The following is a 12225-nucleotide window of genomic DNA, read 5'->3' on the forward strand; positions in this document are numbered from 1 at the left end:
ACCTTCCAAGTACAGCCTAGAACCCAAATTTTGGATACCAGTGCCTGGCTGGGTTACATTCTCTGGGTTTCTTTTTTTGTGCCAAACACCTGTCCGTGATGCTCCCAGGGGAATTAGAGTGAGCCTCTAAACATCCTGGTGATCCTAGAAATTGGTGCCCCATGTCATCTGCCTGCCCTGCACTGGTGGTTGGCAGGTGCATCTTTGGCTCCTGCAACCTAAATTTGGGCCCAGTTGCATCCTGCACATTGTTAGGCCCTAGATGACGGTGCTTACCAAAGCAGGCATTTACCTGATCTTCCTGCTGCACGGCCGGTGGCACCCTTCTTTCACCCTGTGACTGACCTCAGCAAAGGGCTGTGGCTACCATGTGTCCCAGCCACCCATCTGGGGCATGAGTCTTGTCTTCAGAACCTACTCCTGCTTGCTCACTCATTCACGTATCTGAGTACCCCTCCATACGGGGCACTGGGGGGCACAAGAGAACTATTCTGATCTGTGCCCTCTGTGGCCTCAAGAGTCCAATGGTGAGGCTGAAAGCAGTGAATCCAACCACTGACATTTAGTGAGCACCTGCTATGTCCCATGGGCTGACATGGATACAGCAGCCAGGGTGGTGCTCAGGACCAGGGTTGGGCCATGTCCTTCCTCTGCTCCAAACCCTCCAAAGCTGCCACCTCATGCAAGAAGAAAAACCAACATGTTCCTCATGACCTTCAAGAGCCTCATGATTTGACCTCTTGTCACCTCTCTAACTTCATCTCCTCTGCCTCGCCTCCTCCAGATCACTTTCCAACAACACCACCTCCCTCTGGTCTTCAAACCAGGCTCAGAATGTTGCTTGCTCCTCCCTCTGCCTGGAACCTTCTCCAGATACTTGCATGGCTGGCTCTCGATTCATTAAGGTCTCTCAGCGCATCAGTTACAATTTTACCTCTTCAGGAAGTCTTCCCTGATGACCCCTTCTCAAAACCACCATGGCTGTCCCTCCCTTTCTGTGGTTTGGCTCTTGTTAGGGCACTTACAACCACCTAACGTTATATGCATTTATTCGTTTATGTACCTGCCTTTTTCTCTACCTATGTGAGGACCTGTTTTATTCACTGCTGGATACCCCTCACCCGGCACAGCTCAGGGTTCAGACACTCTTTGTGGGATCAGTAAGTACTTTAACATCCTCAGAGTTTAGAAGGGTCTTCTAGATGGGCAAGGGGAAGATGATATCTGTGGGGATAGGAACTCTGTGCGGCCACTGTAGCTGTTTTCTAGGCAGTGTCTGGGCTCATTCCTGGTTCCTCCTACAGAGCTGCTTGCCTGCCTCACACATGCTCCAAGGGTGGAGGAAGGAGGTCAATGTGAGGAGGGGCTTCCTGCTCTGGCGCAGAGAGCACCAGGAACCTCTGACCTCAGGTCTTTGTTCACCTCTGCTCTCAGGAGTCCGCCCACTTTGTTGGCCTGGGGAGGAACTTTGGACAAGTTTTTACAATCAGAAAAATCTGTTCCGAAACTACTGCAATCAGTCGTTACCTGTAACTGCCCTGATTACGGTTTGGGGGACTTTGATTTTTTTCCTCCAAGGACGTGATTTCAACACAAAAATTCAAGGAAGTCTCTGGTATCTGCTTGCCCTTGCTCAGCAGAACTGAACGCTGACTTGGGTTGGTGAACTTTGAGGCCCCCACTCTACAAGCCCCCTCATCAATGCTGACTCAGGATCTCAAGGGCACAGGGCTGTGGTCGAGTAGGCACCAGGCACCAGCTGGAAGGCTGGTAGGCCTGTGTGCTCTTGATTCCCCACTGTGTGGCCTTGGGCATGTCTTTCTGCAGTTTTCAGCCTGTTTCTCATCTAACAAAGAACTTGAAGTTCCTTAGTAGAGGGAGAAAGTTCCTTTAAGGTGTCCCACCTCCATGTATACCTCCAGCCCGCCAGGTGGCTGGCTCAGCAACAATACTTCTGGTGGCATCTAACAGAAACTCTGACCTTAATTGATTTTTTTTCCTTACGTGGACATCCAGAGGTGAGATGGGCTTTGGGGGCTGTGTGATTCAGCAGCTCAATTATGTTTTCAAGGACTTAGGACTTCTTCTCTGATCTGCTGTCTTTCCTGTTGGTTTCATCTTCAACGTGGTGCCAAGATGGTTGCACTAGCTCCAAGACTCATTTTAGGAAACAGTAACTCCAGAGAAGGCTGATTGTGTCTTCCCATGACTCCCTTAAAATGGAGAAAACCTTGGGGCACCTGGGTGGCTCAGTCGGTTAAGCGTCTGACTTTGGCTCAGGTCATGATCTCACGGTTCGTGAGTTCAAGCCCCGCATCGGGCTCTATGCTGACAGCTCAGAGCCTGGAGCCTGCTTTGGATTCTGTGTCTCCTTCTCTCTCTGCCCCTTCCTGCTCATGCTCTATTTCTCTCTCTCAAAAATAAATAAACATTTAAAATTTTTAAAAAATGGAGAAAACCTTTCACAGAAACTTTCTGTGATGCTGCATCTTTCCAGACTTTCCAGATCCTGCATCTAATTGTTCAGAGCTGGGTACAACATGTTCACTCTTGAATGAGTTATGGCAAGAGAGAGCACAATGTCACGGCTTGCTTGGGACAAGCATCAGAGCAGGAAAGTGAAATGGATGTCCACGATGTCCAGTGGGATAGCTAAGGTCATTAACTCTAGGAGCTCACAGTCATAATTCAGCCCTCGTGTGGGATGCCCCCAGTGGCACTTTCACCCCATGATGGCCCTCCGGGTTCAAGGGCGCTGACTTCTGGGCTAGTGCAGGTCCAAATGCAAGGTTTCTGGACCTGAGAGTTCCTTAAGTCTAGCCAACTCACTGCCTAAGTTTCCTAAGAATCAGGGTCTTTAGAATCACCATTGGTAGGTGAAAAGGGGATAAATGAGAACCTATTGTGTGAGTGACCTTTTCACTTACCAGAACTGATACAGTCCTTCACCGAGACCCTGTGGTCTTACAGGTAAAAAAAAAAAAAAAAAAAAAAAAAAAGCAGCAGTAGACTTCTGCTTTTAGCCAAGATGGAATAACAAGGATCAGATTTATCCTCTCACCTGAAACAACCAGAAAATCAGATAAAATACATGAAACAGTGGTTTTTAAGGCTCTGGACACTGACCAATTAGTGTTCATCAGAATACTAACCAGCACAAGCATGTGAGGAAGCTAACTAGGGCCAGGTAAAGACCATCAGGAGGGATTAAAGGGACTAGTGCCTAGTGCCTAGTGCTCACCTGAGTGGGGAATAGTGTCTATTCCCACAGCTATGGCACCGGGGAGAGTATCATGAAGTATTGGGGAGAATACTGAGAAAGGTCTTGCCTTAATAGTGGCCAATAAGGGCTTCCTGGCTGGCTCAGTCGGTAGAGCATGTGGCTCTTGATCTCAGGGTCATGAAGTTCAAGCCCCTTCTTGGGCATGAAGTCTACGTTAAAAAAAAAAAAAAAAAAAAGCGGCCAATAATTAGCCCTAGAATGAGCACTGCTCTGGAATTGCCTAAAAAAATCGTATGAGCAAGACCCAAAAGGATAAACTGTTTCTGAGTAACTTAACTGTCACAGAACAAAGCTCAAGAGTGTTTACAGGATTACAAAAACATCCACTACCTAACAAGGTAAAACTCACAGTGTCTGGCATCCAATCAACGATTATCAGGTCGATGAAGTGGCAGGCAACATGATCCATAATGAGGAAAACAAGCAATCAAAACCAACCCACAACAGATTCAGATGTTAAAATGAGTAGATTGAGGACATTAGAAGTTATAGCTGTGTTTCATGCATTTAAAAAGTTAAATAGACCCTCACAAATACAGTCAAATGATTTTTGACAAAAAAATGCCAACCATTCAACTGGGAAAGGACAGTCTTTTCATCAAATGGTGCTGGAAAACTGGGTATCTACATGCAAAAGAATAAAGTTGGGCCCTTACCTTATACCACATACAGAAATTAACTCAAAACAGATCAAAGACTCAACTGTAAGACTTGAAACTATTAAGCCCTTAGAACAAAACAGGGGGAAAGCTTCATGATGTTGGATTTGGAAACGGTTTCTCAGATGTCACACCAAAAGCACAGGCAACAAAACAAATAGATAAAATGGGCCTCATCAAAATTGAACTTTTGTATCTCAAATGACATTATCAACAGAAAGGACAGAGAACTCACAGAATGGGGGGAAATATTTTGAAAACCATATATCTGATAAGGAATTAATATCCAGAATATATAAAGAACTTAATAATACAACACAAACAACTCAACTAAAAAATGGGCAAAGGATGTGAATAGACATTTCTCCAAGGAAGATATACGAATGGCCAATAAACACATAAAGAAATGTGCAATATTGCTCATCATTAGATAAATACAAATAAAAAATATGAAATATCACTTCACACCCACAAAGATGGGTATTATCAAAAAGAAAAAAAAAAAAGAAAAGAAAAGAAGTGTTGGTGAGGATGTGGAGAAATTGGAACTTTCAGAGTGGGAATGTAAAATGGTACAGCCATTGGGGAAAAGAGTATGGTGGTTCCTCAAAAACTTTAACATAGAATTACCACATGATCCAGCAACTCCACACCTAGGTATATACCCAAAAGAACTGGAAAGCAGGGACTTGAACAGATATTTATATACCATTGTATACATTGTATACCATGTTCATAGCACCATTACTCACAATTGGCAAAAATGGAAACAACCCAACTGTCCACTGGTGGACAAATGGATAAGCAAAATGTGGTATATACATACAATGGAATATAAACCTTAAAATGGAGTGAAATTCCGATACGTGCTACAATGTACATGAACCTTGAAGACATTTATGCTAAGTCAAATAAGCCAGACACAACAGAACAAATATTGTATGATTCCACTTAAGTAGTCAAATTCAGAGACAGAATGTAAAGTAGTGGTCACCAGGGGCTACAGTGAGAAGAGAATGAAGAGTTAGTGTTTAATGAGAACAGAGTTTCAGTTTGGAATGTTAAAAAAAAGTTCTGGAGATGGCTAGTGGTGATGGTTGCACGATATTATGAATGTACTTAATGAATTATACACTTTAAAATGGTTAGAATGGTAAATTATTGTATGCTTTGCATGTTCTACACAAAAAGTTAAGTAGATGTATGGAAGATATAAAAAACACTTAAATCAAGTTTCTAGAGATTAAAAAGGCAATGTCTGAGATGAAGACCATACTGGATGGGGTTAATGGCAGAGCAGACATGACAGATTAGTGAATTTAAAGGCATAGCAACAGAAACTATTCAAAATGAAACACAGAAAAAATAATTTAAAAAACAAAAGAAAAGAAAAGAACATCAGTGGGTGGGCATCAGCGGTGGGACAACTTCAAATAGCTTAACATACTGGACAATTAGAATTGCTAGAGGAGGGGTGCCCAGGTGGCTCAGTTGGTTAGGCCTCCAACTCCTGGTTTTGGCTCAGGTCATGATCTCACAATTTGGGAGTTTGAGCCCTGCATCAGGCCTTGTGTTGGCAGCGTGGCACCTGCTTGGGATTCTCTCTCTCTCTCTCTCTCTCTCTCTCTCTCTCTCTCTCTCTCTCTCTTTCTGTCTCCACATCCCCCATTTGCACTATCTCTGTCTCTCTCAAAATAAATAAACTTTAAAAAAAAAAGAACTGCTGAAGGAACGGAGAGAGATGGGGGACAGAAAAAACATTCGAAGATATAATGGTCTAAAACTTTCTGAACTTACTGAAAACAATAAACACACAGTTCTAAGAAGCTCAATGTACTCTAAGCATGAGAAATATGAAGAAGACTACATCAATATCCATAATCAAATAGTTCAAAACCAGTGATATAGAAAAAGCAGTCAGAGAAAAGAGACTTGTTATATATAGAGGGGACAAATATGAGGACATCAGATCTGTTGTTGGAAGTAATACAAGCAATAAAAGAGAGCAGAGTAACATCTTTAAAGTACTAGGAAGCGGGGGGGGGGGGCGGTGGTTAAACTTGTCAACCTAGAATTCTACACCCAGCAAAAATATCTTTCAATAAGGAAAGTACAATTGAGATGTTTTAGACATACACAAGTTAGAAGAATTAATCATTAGCGAATCCTCACTATAAGAAACATTGAAGGATGTCTCTCAGGCAGATGGAAAAAGATACCAGATGGAAATCTGGATCTATACAACAGCACAAAGACTACTGGAAATGGTAACTACCTGGGTACTTAGCTAAGATTTTTTTATTCTTGTTATTTAAATTCTTAAAAGACAACTGTTTAAATAAAAATAGCACAAGTATATTGTGGGATTTATAAAGTAAAAAGGAATAACAATCATAATATGAACGCTGGGGAGGGAGAAATGGAAGCATACAATTTTAATGTTCTTACACTTTATGTAAAGTGGTATAATATCACTTGAAGGTAGACTGTGATAAGTTAAAGATATATATACAAACCCTAAAGTTATCATTAAAATATCAAACCAGGAAGGAATATCCAATAAACCAATGAAGGAGATTAAAATACAGTAGTCCTGGGCTGCCTGGCTGGCTCAGCTAGTAGAACATATGACTCTTGATCTTGGGTTTGTGAGTTCAAGCCCCACACTGGGTGTAAAGCTTACTTAAAAAAATATAGTAGTTCCCCCTTATCTGCAGGGGATACATTCCTAGACCCCCAATGGACACCTGAAACCATGAAGAGTACAAACCCTATATATACTATGTTTCGCCCTACACATACATACCCATGATAAGGTTTAATTAAAGTTACACAAAGTAGGAGTGCCTGGGTGGCTCAGTTGGTTAAGCGTGTGACTTCGGCTCAGGTCATGATCTCACGGTCTGTGAGTTCGAGCCCCGCGTCGGGCTCTGTGCTGACAGCTCAGAGCCTGAAAGCTGCTTCGGATTCTGTGTCTCCCTCTCTCTCTGCCCCTCCCCTGCTCATGCTCTGTCTCTGTCTCAAAAGTGAATAAAAACATTAAAAAATATATATATATTTTTTTTAATTTTTTTTTTTCAATGTTTATTTATTTTTGGGACAGAGAGAGACAGAGCATGAACAGGGAGGGTCAGAGAGAGAGGGAGACACAGAATCGGAAACAGGCTCCAGGCTCTGAGCCATCAACCCAGAGCCTGACGCGGGGCTCGAACTCACGGACCGCGAGATCGTGACCTGGCTGAAGTCGGACGCTTAACCGACTGCGCCACCCAGGCGCCCCTAAAAAATATTTTTTTAAAGTTACACAAAATAAGAGATTAATAATAACAACTAAAAATAAAACAGAACAATTATAACAATACACGGTAATAAAAAGGTAGCCTCTCTCTCTCTCTCTCAAAATATCTTTTTGCACCATACTCACCTTTCTATGTGAAATGATAAAATGTCTACATGTCGATATGAAGTAAGGTGAATAATGTAGGCATTGTGATGTAGTGTTAGGCTACCATTGACCTTCTGATGATATGTTAGAAGGAAGATTATCTGCTTCCAGACCATGGTTGACTGCAGGTAACTGAAACTGGAGAAAGCAAAGCCACAAATGGGGGGGGGGGGGGGAACTAGTGTACTTAATGTACCCAAAAGAGGGCAGAAAAAGAGGAAAAAGGAAACAATAGTTAGGACAAATGGGAAACAACTGGCAAGATTATAGACTTAAACCTAGCCAAATCAACAATCACCTTAAATGTAAATAGTCTAAACACTCCAATTAAAAAGCAAAGATTATAAGGTGGAAAAAAAAGCAAGACCAAACTATATGCTGCCTATAAAAAAGTTTAAATATAAAATGCAAATGGGTTGAAAGTAAATGGATAGGCCAACAGGCACAGGAAAAGATGCTCAACCTCACTCATCATCAGGGAAATGCAAATCAAAACCACAATGAGGTATCACCTCATACCTGTTGTAATGGCTAAAATAAAAAACACGAGGAACAACAAGTGTTGGTGAGGATGTGGAGAAACAGGAAACCTCACGCACTGTTGGTGGGAATGCAAACTGGTGCCGGTAGACAATATGGAGCTTCTTCAAAAAATTAAAAATACAACTACCCTACGATCTAGTAATCCCACTTACTGGGTATTTACCCAAAGAATATCAAAATGTCAATTCAAAGGGACATAGGCACCCTATCTTTACTGCAGGATTATTTACAATAGCCAAATTACAGAAGCAACCTAAGTGTCCATCGATAGAAGAATGGATAAAGGAGATGCAGTCATATATTATTCAGCCATAAAAAAGAATGAAACCCTGCCATTTGCAACAACATGAATGGACCTACAGACTATTAAGATAAGTGAAATAAGCCAGTTAGAGAAAGACAAATATCATATGATTTCACTCATATGTGGAATTTAAGAAATAAAACAAACGAACAAAGGAAAAAAAGAGAGATGAACCAAAACCAAAACAAAGGAAAACAAACAAACCAGACTTTTACCTATAGAGAATAAACAGATGGTTATCAGAGGGGAGGTGGGTGAGGGGATGGGTAAAATAGGTGAAGGGGATTAAAAGTACACTTATCTTGGGGCGCCTGGGTGGCTCAGTCGGTTAAACGTCCGACTTCAGCTCAGGTCACGATCTCGCGGTCCGTGAGTTCGAGCCCTGCGTCCGGCTCTGGGCTGATGGCTCAGAGCTTGGAGCCTGTTTCCGATTCTGTGTCTCCCTCTCTCTCTGCCCCTCCCCTGTTCATGCTCTGTCTCTCTCTGTCTCAAAAATAAATAAAACGTTAAAAAAAAAAAAAAGTACACTTATCTTGATGAGCATGGAGTAATATACAGAATTGTTGAATCACTATATTGTACACCTGAAATGAATATAGCACTGTGTGTTAACTACACTGGAATTAAAAATAAAAGTTAAAAAAAATAAAGTAAAAGGATAGAAAAAGATGTGCTGTGCTAATCAGTCAGAAGAAAGTAGGATTGGCTGGACGCCTGGGTGGCTCAGTTGGTTAAGCACCGACTTCAGCTTAGGTCATGATCTCACAGTTCATGAGTTCAAGCCCCGTGCTGGGCTCTGTGCTAACAGCTCGGAGCCTGGAGCCTGCTTCGGATCCTGTGTCTCCCTCTCTCTCTGCCCCTACCCCGCTTGTGCTTTGTCTCTCTCTCTCTCAAAAATAAAATAAACATTAAAAAAAAAAAAAGAAAGTGGGATTGGCTAAACATCAAAGTAGATTTCAAAGCAAAGACTATTACCAGAAACAAATTCATCCAGAGGACAATATGCACCTAAAAGAGTTTCAAAAAACATACAGCAAAAACAGACCTGCAAGGAAAAATATACACATCTAAACTACAGTCAAAAATTTCAATACCCCTCCCTCAATCACTGATGCGACAAGCAGGCAGAAAGTCAACAAGGGTACCATAGACTTGAACAACACTACCAACCAACTTGTTCTGACATTTATAGGACACTCTGCCCAAGAACAGCAGAATACCCATTCTTTTCAAGTGTACACAGACCAAGATAGAACATATTTTGGGCCATAAAACAAATCTCAATAAATTCAAAAGGATTCAAGTCATACACAGTGTTTGTCCATTATGGTGTCTGCCGATAACAGCATTAAATTCAAAATCGGGGTGCACCTGGGTGGCTCAGTCGGTTAAGTGACCAACTTCAGCTCAGGTCATGATCTCATGGTTCGTGGGTTCAAGCCCTGCATCAGGTTCCGTGCTGACAGCTCAGAGCCTGGAGCCCATTTCGGATTCTGTGTCTCCCTCTCTCTCTGACCCTCCCCCACTCATACTCTGTCTCTCTCTCCTTCAGAAATAAACATTAAAATAAAATAAAATAAAATAAAATAAAATAAAATAAAATAAAATAAAAATCAGTAATAGAAAGATCCTTGGAAAAAAATCTCCCAATACTTATAGACTAAATAATACACTTCTCCGTCTCAATGATGAATCAAAACAGAAGCCAAACAGAAATTTAAAAGTTATCTTGAACGGAATGACAATAAAAACACAACATATCAGAATTTCTGGGATGTCACTAAAGTAGTACTTAGGAAGAAATTTGGAGCACTGAACACCCATAATAGAGACACACATACACAAAAAGGGCCTCAAATAAATGACTCAGTTTCTGTCTTAAGAAGTAGAATATGGGGTGCCTGGGTAGCTCTGTCAGTTAAGTGTCTGACTCATGGCTTAGGTCATGATCTCAGAGCCGTGGGATCGAGCTCTGCATCAGGCTCTGTGCTGAGCATGCAGCCTGCTTATGATTCTCTCTCTCTGCCCTTTCCCCACTTGCACATGTGCTCTCTCAAGACAAATAAATAAGCATTAAAAAGAAAAAGTAGAGGGGCATCTGGGTGGCTCAGTTGGTTAAGTGTCTAACTTTGGCTCAGGTCATGATCTCACAGTTTGTGGGTTCGAGCCCCATGTCTGGCTCTGTGCTGACAGCTCAGAGTCTGGAGCCTGCTTCGGATTCTGTGTCTCCCGCTCTCTCTGCCCCTCCCCTGCTTGTGCTCTGTCTCTGTCTCTCAAAAATAAAAAAACATTCAAAATTTTAAAAAGAAGTAAAACTGTCTTTATTCACAGACAACATGAGTATCTGTAGAAATCTGATGGAATCTACAAAAAAGGCTACTAGAACTAGTAAATGAATTTATTGGCAAGATTGTCAGGCTATAAGATCAATATATAAAACTCAATTTGTATTCAATTGTATAATGAAAAATCAGAAGTAAAAAATACCATTTATAATGCCATCAAAAATATGAAATACTTAGGAAAAATCCAACAAAAAGATGTGAAAGACCCAAACACTGAAGAGTACAAAATATGGCTGAGAGAAAATTAAAAACCTAAATAAATGGGAGAGATATATCTTGTTCATGGGTCAGAAGACTCATTATTAAGATGCCAATTATTCCCAAATTGATCCATATTAATCCTGACTGAAATTCCAGCATATGTTTTTATAGAAATTAAGATAATTTGAAAGTTCATATGGAAATCAAAGGGACTACAAACCCTGAAAAAGAACAAAATTGGAGGACTAAAAACACCAGATCCTAAGAATTATAAAGCTACAGTAACAAAAAGTATGGTATTGGTATAAAAATAGATCAGTAGAACAGAATGGAAATCCCACAAATAAATCTACAAATATATGGGCAACTGACTTTTGTCAAAGGCACAAAAAGAGAAAAGATGACCTTTTCAAAAAATGATAAGAAAAACGAACTTGGATCCATACTTTGCACCATATACAAAAATTACCTAATGGATCATAGACCTAAACACTAAACCGAAAACTATGGAAGTTCTAAAAGGAAGAAGAGGAGGAAAATCATTGTGATCTTGTGTTAGACCAAGATGTCTTAGATATGACACCAAAAACTAAATCCAGAAAAGAACAATTGATAAACCAGACTTCCTCACAATTAAAATTTTCTGCTCTTCTCTAAAGGACACCGCTAAAAGAATGGAAACACAAGCCAAAGACTGGGAGAAAATTCTTGCAAAGCGTAGATCTGGTGAAGGACTTGTATGCAGAATATATAAAGAACTCCCAAAAGTTAGTAATAATAATAATTTTAAAAACCCAAGCAACTCAACGAAAAAAAAAAAAGGCAAAAGATTTGGACACTTCACCAAAGAAGATATACGAGTGACATATAAGCACATGAGAAGATTCAACATAATTTGTCACTTAGGGATATGTAAATTAAAATCACAGTGTGATGTTATGCACCTGTTAGAATGGCTAAAATTAAAAAGATTACTCACAGCAGGTATTAGGATACGGAGCAACCGGAACTCTCATATACTGGGATGGGAATGAAAAGCGACACGATCATCTTGGAAGAGCTTCCACGTTTAACTGACACACACCTATCACATGGTCTAGGCACTTTCCTTCTCCACTTATTCACAGCAGCTTTCTGTGTAATAGACCCAAGCTAGAAACAACCCAAACATCCATCAGGAGATAAGCAAATAAATTCTGGTATATCCATACAAAGGAATGATGCTTGGAAATCAAAAAGAATCAACTGTTGACACACGACACTACGGATGAGTCTCAAAAGATTTCTGCTGAATGAGAAAGATGGGAGAAAAAGCATACTGTATTTATATAGAGCCCTAGGAAATGCAAACTCCTCTATAGTGACCGAAAGTAGATTGGTGTTTTCTTGGGGATGGTTAGAGGCTGTTGGGCAGAATTCCAAATGACATAGGAAACTCGGGTCGA

This window comes from Leopardus geoffroyi, chromosome A3 (genome assembly GCF_018350155.1).
Source record: "Leopardus geoffroyi isolate Oge1 chromosome A3, O.geoffroyi_Oge1_pat1.0, whole genome shotgun sequence".
Lineage (NCBI taxonomy): Eukaryota > Metazoa > Chordata > Mammalia > Carnivora > Felidae > Leopardus > Leopardus geoffroyi.